Raw genomic sequence first — 10869 nt, forward strand, 5'->3', positions numbered from 1 at the left:
AGCCCTAGCCCACTTGCAATGAAAGTAAAGGGTGTATCTACTAGTCTTTCTAAACCACAGTTCATTGCTCAGTTAAAATTTACATTGAGATTTATAATAGAGTGAATATCTTATGACTGAAAACTTTAAAAGGAATTTTCAGTATATGTCTTATGATTGCAAAAGTTTGACATGACACCTAAGTTAATGTACACAACACATTCATTGTTCTGGGGCTCTTTGCTAATTATATTCCTCTGTAAATTGACTTAATTCTGTTTTTCACCTATGTTTTAAACCTATATTCTGTAAAATTTCACTGAACATTACTGTGCCAATTAAATGTCATGTCCCTGATCTATTTGTGTGTAAGGATGTTAAGATCCACTACTTAGAGGAGGTCATACATTTCAAGTGCATTGGAGACCAAAAAATATGGCAGATCTGTGGGATGGAAGTACTCCCATGCTTTGCTAACTGAACCATGGAGAAAGTTCCAGAACTCAGGTACAGTGTCAAGTAAAACCTATGTCTGGAATGACTATCCTGTGTTTCAGTGTGTACATTTTAATATGCTCCCAAGTAATTCTGATATTTGTTCAAGTATGAAGAAATTATGTTTGAATAAAACTTTCAGAAATTACTTTGGGGTGTTTTAGAATACCCTGCTCTATCTCATTTAGTAGGAGTCAAAAGATTCTAGAAATATACCTACCCCAACCTAGTCTGTATTATGCCTTAATTACTTAGGAGTTGGTTCCCTAAAAACAACTTGTCACTTGTTTCTTGTTTTGATGAGCATTTACATGGGAGACAAGTATCTTCTTTTGCCCATTTGTAGAGAGCTATTCACACACCTCTTCTCTAAATGACTTTCTCACTGATTTTCCCATCATATTTCTTCCAAGTCCCTGTCGATTCAGTCAAAACATTGGCTACAGCCTGTGAATCAGTATATATTTCCACATCTGGTAATTTTTTCCTTTCAAGCAAAATGTACGAATACACGCATCACAAGTTTTCTCACTGAGAATACGTTCCTGAGGTTGCCTGAGAAATTTGCTGAGATGCTGCAGCTGTTCTCACAAGGGGTGATGTGGGAGTATGGAGTACATTTGTCTTGCATAGTTCTTTCAACAGTTCACACTATGAATTATAGGTCCTCTCCATACTACCAAAAGATTCTTCCGTAACTTTAGGAGTAGTTGACTTGAGGAATCTACAGCAGGTACTCTCCAGCCCGTTAGAGAAACTGATCCTTACCACTATGTTTGTGTATGTTCCATAGTCTACATCAGGCAATATATCCAGAGGAGCAAAACCAAGAGAATTAATATATATTATAAAAGTAGAATCATGAGATTAGTTTACACAATGGTTGAGAAATCTAACAATGGACAACAACATGCCACAGAGGCTGAACACTGGCTGGCAGCGTCATCCAAGGCAATGGATGCCTCAGCAGTCACAATCTGACACAGAAGGCATGGAAGATTCCTCGGGAGTACTTGGTTGTTATTTCATTTTTCAAGGCTGAAGAATGGGAATCTGAGCGGCAAAGGAGGACAACAGCAACAACAGCAGCAGCAGCCAGGAAAAGAAACAAAGGCCAGCACATCTACCTCGGCTACTCTGTATTTGTGCTATGTGTTAGAAAGTTTTGCAAACCTTTGGGGATGGTCCTCTCCCCTCAGTTATTTCTTTTGAAAATTTCTTCACAGACCTGCCCCAAGGGTGTCTCTTAGTTGATTCCAGTTGCCATTGAGTTGATGATAAAGATTACCATCACAGTTGGCAGAGAATATTTAGTCTTGGAACTATGAAAAGAGATGAAAGATATTCGACTACCCTGAGTCTTCATTCTATGGGATCCAGACATGTGAGCAAAGACTAAAGCCCTATCACTGCAAGGAAAAAAGGAAGAATCGATATTAGAAACAAATTCTGCAGTCCCTGTTACACCTAGCCCAGCCCTTTGATTTATTGTAGTTGATTACTCGGACATTATAGCTGGGATCTTCAGACTCTGGGAACATAAGGCTGCTTTTCTTTTATTTCTCAAATTTTGAGGTCATTTATTATGCAAGAATACATAACGGAAACAAAGAGCTTTCATTTCTACTTCTACAGACTTAATAACATTAGAGATAGTACCTGACTTGCTATACGTAGAAATAATATAAAACACCAAAATAAATTACTAACACCCTTCTACAGGAGCATATGCTGCTTCCAGTGAGGATTCCTGAGCTCTATGGGTCAGATGGAGATTTAGTGGGAAGTATTAGTCTTTCAGGTTTCATAAAATAGCTCCTGTTGAAATAATGATGGTTCTCTCAAAGCAGCAGTTACTTGTACATGAAATATTTTGTGAGTAAAATATTAAATGTATAATCCAAGAGGGGAAGATTTTCTATGAACAAAAGTGGCATTATCCATGGTAAACAAATAATGTTGGAAATTTATAGGAAAGATTTTCTCTAAAATAAGATCATCTCAGAGACATTTCAAAATATGAACTTACAGGGTTGGACACAAATATCTTGTTCATAGAAATTCTATTCCAAGATAGATAATTCAGAAATAACATAGGAGAAAAATGTCACTTAAATACCTACTCCCTCAGAACAACATTGCCCAATTGAAACTATACATGAGATTGAGAACTTTCTACTTTTCTTCCATTTCCTTTTCACTTCTGCTTTGAGGGAAGTTTCAAAGGAACATTTGGAAGAATTAGGCAGTACAAAATTGGATAAAATTTTAGAGACTTGTGAGGGCCTAATTTACTTTTTTTTAATACTTAAATTGTATTCTTCATCACTTCAAAAGTATATAGAAATATTAACAGCAAATGATATTAAATGGAAGGCTTCAATTTAAAAACTAGATGAAGAAAATAAGTGTACCTGACTAAAGTGTCCCTTATGTAAAGAATGCCAAATACTTTCTGTGTGTGTCACAGTACTGAAGACTAACTGTTCAAGATCAGGGTGTCACCAGGGTCCTGTTCAGAGTGAAGGTACCTTTCCTGCCTCATATACAACTAGCTATGTCCTCACTCCACAAAGAACAAGAATAAATAACATATTTCCCTGTCCTTTATAAGAGAGGCACTAATCCTGTGGATAGGAGATGGCTCAGTGGGTAAGGTGCTTGATGTGGAAGTGTGAGAATGTCAATTTGGACCCCCAGCATGCACATAAAAGCCAGACATGGGACCACAATCATTTAAGTCCATTGCTAGGAGGAGCAACGGATGATCCCAGGGACTAATTCTCCAGTCAACTTAGCCAAAACATCAAGTGAAAGGCAAATCTGTGAGAGACATTGCCTTCAAGAAATGACATGGACATTAGAGGAAGACAATGAGTGTGGTGCACAGGCATGTACACCCTCCTCTTCCACATGCATATGCATGCACAGACATATATGTGCACACACAAATACATGCACATACCAAATGAGTTTAAGTCCTCTAATACCTTTCATCAGAGCTCGGTCTTCATGTTCTTATTACCATCCACAAAGGCTTACTTCCAAGACCACCTCCTTGGAAGTCAAATGTTTGAACATATGAAGTTTCAGGGGTGAAAATAAGCTTTCAGGTAGTAACTGTTACTGCCCCCCAAAAAGAAGAAATAGATCCTGAATTGTACTTGCATTTCACTTACAAAATCATACTAAGCAGTTTCAGGAATACTGTTGAGGATAGTCTGAAAGATCATATATGTTCTGATGATCTAAAGTAATTTTAAACTGAATATTGCTTGAACATGTATATCAAGACCCTAAATGTAATTATGAAGACAATGGATCCCAAATATTTTCCTTTGTTTCCCATTTCTCGTAAAGTGAGATTGCTTTTATAGCCATATTCTCAATAATTCATAATTGTCTTAGATTTTGTCTGGCTTGAGCTTACATGGATCTTGTGCCACTTTGACTTTTATAATCTTCCTGTCCCTCTTCACTATGCCTTGGAAGGCAGAAGTTTGAAACAGGTGTCATATTCAGGGAAAAGCACCCTGCAGTCTCATTCTGTGCACATTGGTCAGTTGTGGGTCTCTACGTTACTCACAATATGCTGTATGAGGAAGCTTCTCTGGTGAGAGTCCAGAGATGCATTAATCTGCAGTTATGACATCAAGTCATTAGGTTATCAGTTTACTAGTACGTCTGTTTGGCAAATAGTATTAGACTCTCATTTATGGACTGTAACCTATCTGGCTACAGGTTCCAAGACCTGATAAGTGTCAGGGATGGGCTCTATCTTGTGAACCAGACCTCCTTTAATCAAAACAGAAAGTGTTGGTTACTCCCATAAAATTATTTTACTGAATAAAAAGAAGTATTTTTCTTGAAGTAAAATGTTGAAAGGACATTTAGTTAGATGTCATCAAAGCACAGGATGTATCACATAACCCTGATCTTAAAAAGTGTGAATGATGTTTTTGTAAACCTAATGTTAACTACTAAAACTCATGTACACGTGCTTGTAATGTGTGGAATGTTATAATGTTTCATTTTATATAAACTACAGAAATATAGCAAGTAGGTAGGCTTATAGGGCTGAAGGAATTTATTTTAACATTCCTTTAATTTCATTTATTGAATTAGAAAACATCCTTAAGAACCACAAAACCACTAGATTATTTGTAGATATAACTTGTCTGATTGAGTCGGCATGAGTCCTGAGCTCAACGCCACCATTGCCATAAATTCATATGTATGTTTCCAAGTTTCCAGTGGCCTGAAATCCTCTGCTTCCTTACGTTCATGGACCAACCTGGGCTCTTACAATCTTTCTGCCCTCTCTTCTGTAGTGGTCCTTGAACTGTGACTGGGAGAGATTTGATATAGGAGTCCTCTACAGGCCCACATACCCTGCAGTTCCTTATTCTTTAAAAGTTGACCAGTTGTGGATTTCTGTGTACATAGCACTCTGTTGTACCAGGAAGCTTCACTGGTGAGAGCCAAGGGATGCACTTTTTTCCTTCTACCCCTCATTCTACTGTGTTCCATGAGTCTTAGGTGTAGAGATTCCACTAGAGATATGTCACCTAGGACTGGGCATCTCTCAGACATATATTCTGTGTGTGACTAGTTGTAGAACTCTGCAGTAGACTCCCGGGGAGCTAGGGAAGCCAGAGGGAAATGTGTTGCCTCCAACACTCCCTGAGAAATACACATACAGTGCCTGAACGTTAGTCCATATGTATACCTGGGGGCTGTTTGGCAAGGAACATGGTGCCAGACAAGAAAGACCTCCCTTCTTGTGCTTGGTCACAGTGATCCAACAGACTCACAAAATAATGCAGGCTATTGCAAGAGCTCTTGATTATCTCCAAGAACTGGAAGATATGTCCCTACTGCTAGAAAAAAGACATGCATTGAACACAAGAGTTGGAGCAATGGAACAGGAACTGATCTAGAAGTCTTCTACCTGTAGTTTAACTCTCATAGTTCTGGAGGGTACTATGCAGGCTGCTAAGGGAGAAAATCAATTAATGGTCCAATCCAGGCCTAAAGCCTAACAACCACAATGACCAGCAGAGCAAACCACCTCTACTGGTGCAGCAGAAGCACTGTTGTCTAGGAAGTAATCAACAGCTATCTAATTGGACTTAAAGCCTTCTCAGTGGAAGTAAACTCATGGGTGGCACTGTAAACACACTGTAAACACATGGCTGGAGTGGGTCATACATCTTAGACAAAACCCTATCTCTGATATATCTCTAGGCAAATGAAATTTCTTATCATATGCTAAATATGAATCTTTATATTTATACACGAGTGTACTGTACATCACTCATCAAAGAAGCTTCATTTTGTACACTGAATGTTTGTATATTGATAAATTAAGCTTAAGTCATATCATTTATTAACCTTGAGAATGTTTTTCTCAATAGCACATAACTTTTGAATCTAAATTTTTTTGTTTCTGTGAATTTCATACATGTGTATTGTCTTTCCATTATTCCGTCCTTCCCAGTCCCCCAACAACTTCTCCCACGTTGTTCCACTCCCTCTCAATTTTCATCCTCTACTTTGATTATTATTGTTAGATATGTACACAATAAATACACACACAATACCCCCCATTCTACTATGCACTAAGTCCATTTATTGCTCCTGTATACCTGTGTTTAGGGCTGCCCACTTCGGATTATATACCGATTCTCCCTATTTCAACATCCATTGTCTATAGGTCTTCATTTTGAGGTGGGAACCCCATGGTATTTCCTCATCCACCCTGGCATGTCAATAGCTCTTGTCTTTGTGAAGATCTTGTTGGACTATCATACTGTGAAGATTTCACTGGTATAGCATCCCTATCATGCCTAGAATTCATTAACAAGGAGCATGTGTCTTGTGCCCCTTGCTCTTACACTCATCCACCACCTTGGGCCAGATATTTGTCTGTTGGAATGTAGACAGAAAGGTCTATTCATAATCAAGTTTTAAAAACAAGCAAAAGCAAGGTTAAACTCAAATTTTCTTTTGACACTAGAATACAATTAATAATGTAGAAGGACATGTTTGGGTGAAAACATGAGAAATTTAATGTTGACAATTTTTAAAATGGCTAGTGGAGGGCCTGGTGAGATGGTTCAGTGGTTAAGAGCTCTGGGTGCTCTTTTGAGAAACCTGCGTTCAATCTCCAGCACCCAAATGGTGGCTAACAACTGTCCTTAACTCCAGTTCCAGGAGAATTCAACACCTTCTTCTGACCTTCACTGGCATTCCACAACATGGGTGCACTTACATACATGCAGGCAATACCCTCATACACATAAGATAAGATAACAAATAAAAAACACATGTCTGGTGGAGTTCATAGTTGCCAGGATTTGTCAATGAAGATATTCAAAATAAGCACATTGTTTAATTATGTCAATAATTCATTTCACATACCTATTTGTGTTTCTGTATCAATTACTCTAACACACTTAGGTGATTGGGTAAATACTAAATATAATGGAGAGTTGACATATAAATGAATAAAACTTAAAAAATTAAGTAAATTGGCAAATAACTGAGATTTTGACTCATAAAGTTGACTTACAATTTCTTACTGTGGACATTTCTAATTTCATAAACCAGAAAGTCTCCACAAGTCTGTGGGTTTTCTAGTTTTCCAGATGGTTTTGTAGACATTGGTTTTTTTTTTTTTAAAAAGCAGCATCGAAGGAAAGTATGCCAAAGACAACCTTAAAGTCATGAAAAAATTATGAATGAACTCAGTAATATAAACACAAAGATGTAAGGGATGATAAATAAAACTTGAGGGCAATATCTGACAGCATAAAAATGAACACTATTCATTCTCCATCTTGTCTATGCAAAAATATATCTGTGTTTGCATAATTGGTCAAAACAACAGTTTAAAATTAGATATTTGATATTCCAAAATTCAAATAAGTTATTTTAGCTCATTTTAATTGTCATTTTTACAAAATAGTGATTATTATGATATACTTCATTAAAGATAACTAATTATAGAGTTGTTATTTTATGCTGATAGTCTCTAATTTTTATAGTGATATTTAGTCTTAATTACTAAGTACAAAATACTTAGACCACAGTAGTTGCAACTGTTATGTGATAGTCTTCCTTAATTGAATCCTGCACAACTAAAATTCTAAATATAGTAGTAAACACATCCTATTTTTAAAAGTAAACTTCTGCCAAGCTTAAAATATTAATTTCTCATCAACCTCTTTCAAGAGAATATTCAAGTCCTGTAATATTCAAGTCCTAATTGATTATCAGCTATATGAAACTGCAAAGAAATAAAATTTCAAAATTTATTTTTCATCTCTTAAAGAAAAAATGATCTTTAAAGAAATAAAAAATATAGAGAAATAAAGAATAGTCAGGTTATTTTTGGTTGAGAATAATGAAAAATGCCCATACTCATTATTTTGTAACTTCAGTGGTTGGAAAAATATAAATTAAACTTGGAAAAATTATAATACATTAAAAAATTTAAAATCATACTAAATTTTCTCTATCTCCAAGAAAATAAGTGTCTTTGTTTAAATTTCCAAAATTAAAATTATCACACTAATTTGATATACAAATAGCATATTTTATAAACTATTATACACATTTTAAAATTTGTTACAATCATTGAACATCTGTCCTTGAACCTTTTAAGTGCCAGATTTCAGTGTTTATACCTGTTCACATTTGAATCTCCACCTAGAATTCTGTGGCTAATAAAGGAAAAGAACATTTATTTATAACATTAACAATTCTGTGTCTATTTCTGTGAGTGCTCCTCTACATCATTAGCCTCAAACCACACCACCTTTGTAAAGGTAACTACCGTCTTGTAGGGAAATTAAATACAGTTTATAAAGCGTAAGATGTTTAAGTGAAGCAACTCATTTCTTAGACAATATTTCAAGAAGTAGAAAATAGGATGAAATAAACTGAGGCACTGATAGAACTCTTCAAATGGATCTGCACCTGGAGAGGCAGGGAGAGGCCATCAGTGCAGCCTAGGGTCTACAGGACCAGCCCCCCACACCTCTGGCCCAGGGTTGAAGTGATCATGGAGGTAAGCTGAAGCTTGGAACCCTTGGTCTGCCCTTCAGTTCCTGACTCCAGGTTTATTCGCTGAGTTCTTGCCATGACTTCCCTCAGTGATGGATTGTGACCTGGGAGTCAGAAGCTGAAATAAACCCTTTCCTCCTCAAGTTGATTTTAGTCAGTGTTTTCTCATAGCCAAAGTGAAACAAATGAGAACATGTCCCTTTCCCTTCCTCTTCCCCCTCCTTCTTCCCATCCTCTCCTTTTCCTCTCAGCTTCCTCACCCACCCTTCCCTCCTCTCCCCTTCCCTCTCCCTCTCCATTTCTAAGTCAAATTTACTGCTGAAGCACACATGCTCTAGGCTTCCAGGCCTTCTGGGGGCCCCTCCTCCCACTGTCCTTATGGTAAAATTGAGAAAATATTTTTCCAAACTACAGTTTAGAGAATAAAAATATTTATTGGGCTTACTAAGAGCATATGATGGTGATGTGTGTGTGTGGGAGGGATTCCTAACAAAGGATGAGCACCCCCGGACTGTTCCTTTTCCTTTCCCTACGTTTTGGCATTTTCAAGACCTGCAGCTGCTGGCTCAAGATGGTGGGGTGCCCTCCCCATCTCTGGCTTCCCCTGTGTATTAGTCAGTGTTCTCCAAAGAAACAGAACTGGTAGAATGAATATATATGTATAGAGATTTATCAGCTTAGCTCACAGGGTAGAGTCTGAGTAGTCCAACATTGGCTGCACCACACTGGAGAGGCTGAGAATCCGTAATTGCTCAGTCCACAAGGCTGGATGTCTCAGTAGTCCCAATCTGGCGCTGAAGGTCTGACAACTTCCAAAATATCAGCTGTCTTCAGTCTACAGCAGCAAGATGAACTCACCAGCGAGAGAAGGCAAACAGCAAGAAGCCTGGAGATCTCCTCTGCCTTGGCCTTTTATATGTGCTGCCATCAGAAGGTAACACCCACATTTAGGGTGTGTCTTTTGGCTTCAGATGACCCAATCAAGAAGATCTCTCTCATTTCAGTTAATCCCAGATCCAGTCAAGTTGACATCCAGGATTAGCCATCACACCCTGTGTCTATCCTTACTCCCTCACCCTCGTGCAGTTAAGGTTGAATCAATTGGGTAGGACAGTGACTGTTTCCCTTTGCCCCTCTCTTCTTACAGAGAGTCTTAGGGTCCAACAAGTTTGACATAAGCTGGGGAGAAGCTAGAGAAGAAGGCATCTATCCATTTGCTTGCCAGTCTGGCTTGACACTCAGAAGACATGTGTATCCAAACCATTTCTTTCTTCTTTCTTTGTTTTCATGATTTTAAGGGACAAATTTCAGGCCTTGTTAAATAGGCAAGCGTTCTACCATAGGTTGTATCTGCAGCTCAATTTTAAAAGACTTTTGTAAATGGAAGCAGTTCAGGAATTATATGCATTTTGCTTTATGCATAATATTTTTAACTGTGTTTGGTGCATTGTGGATTGTTTTAGATAGTGACACAATATTTAAGATGGACAGTTATACACTATTCATTTCTTCTTTTCAAGCTTGGTGACTTTATAATACTCAAGTAGTCAAAAATTACACATTGTGAATTTCTAAATCTTTTACTTTTGATTTAACTAATTTTGCTATTATTGTTGATTTCCTTGCACTGATCTTCCATGTATGAGGGTATTGTATAGCTTAAGGAGTGTTTATTGTTCATAGATTCTTTCTCATATTTGATTTCTTCTAATGATTGGATGCAATTTGATGTTTGTTCCTAGTTATTAAAAACAAAGGCTGATTGGTACTGCAAGTGTTACTTAACTGTGTTGTTAAGTGGGCAAAAGTACCAGTACCCCACAGACTCCACTGAGAAGAGAAGATGCAGATAGAGAGTCAAGTGCACCTTGTTGGAATGTTGAATACTCTGCACATGAACTGCTTTGTACCCAGACCTGTTCGGGGCTCATTACCACGTGCTGCTTTCCTCTCTTTCCTGTCTCTTCACTCATTCTAGCATCTTTCATCTCTACTAGGTTGTTTTCCAAAATTATCAAAATTATTTTGCTATTACCATTGTTAGTTTTATTATGAAGCAACTGAGTGACAAACATTACCTAGGAGTAAGTTCTTGGAGTGATTCTTGCTTCTGTTCAGTTGGGAATGTTGGCTTAGTTACTGTGTAGACAAACTAATCACATAGATGGCTATTTACTTCCACTATTCATACTTCACAGAAAATCTCCAAAACCAGATAGACTGTGTTATAAAGTGCTATTTATTCACATATGTGATTAAAGTCATCATAATTTAGAATTAACATTCCATATGAGATTGTCCTTTCTTAGTGTAATAATACTAATA

The sequence above is a fragment of the Nannospalax galili genome, unplaced genomic scaffold (genome assembly GCF_000622305.1).
Source record: "Nannospalax galili isolate Female #2095 unplaced genomic scaffold, S.galili_v1.0 scaffold792, whole genome shotgun sequence".
NCBI lineage: Eukaryota > Metazoa > Chordata > Mammalia > Rodentia > Spalacidae > Nannospalax > Nannospalax galili.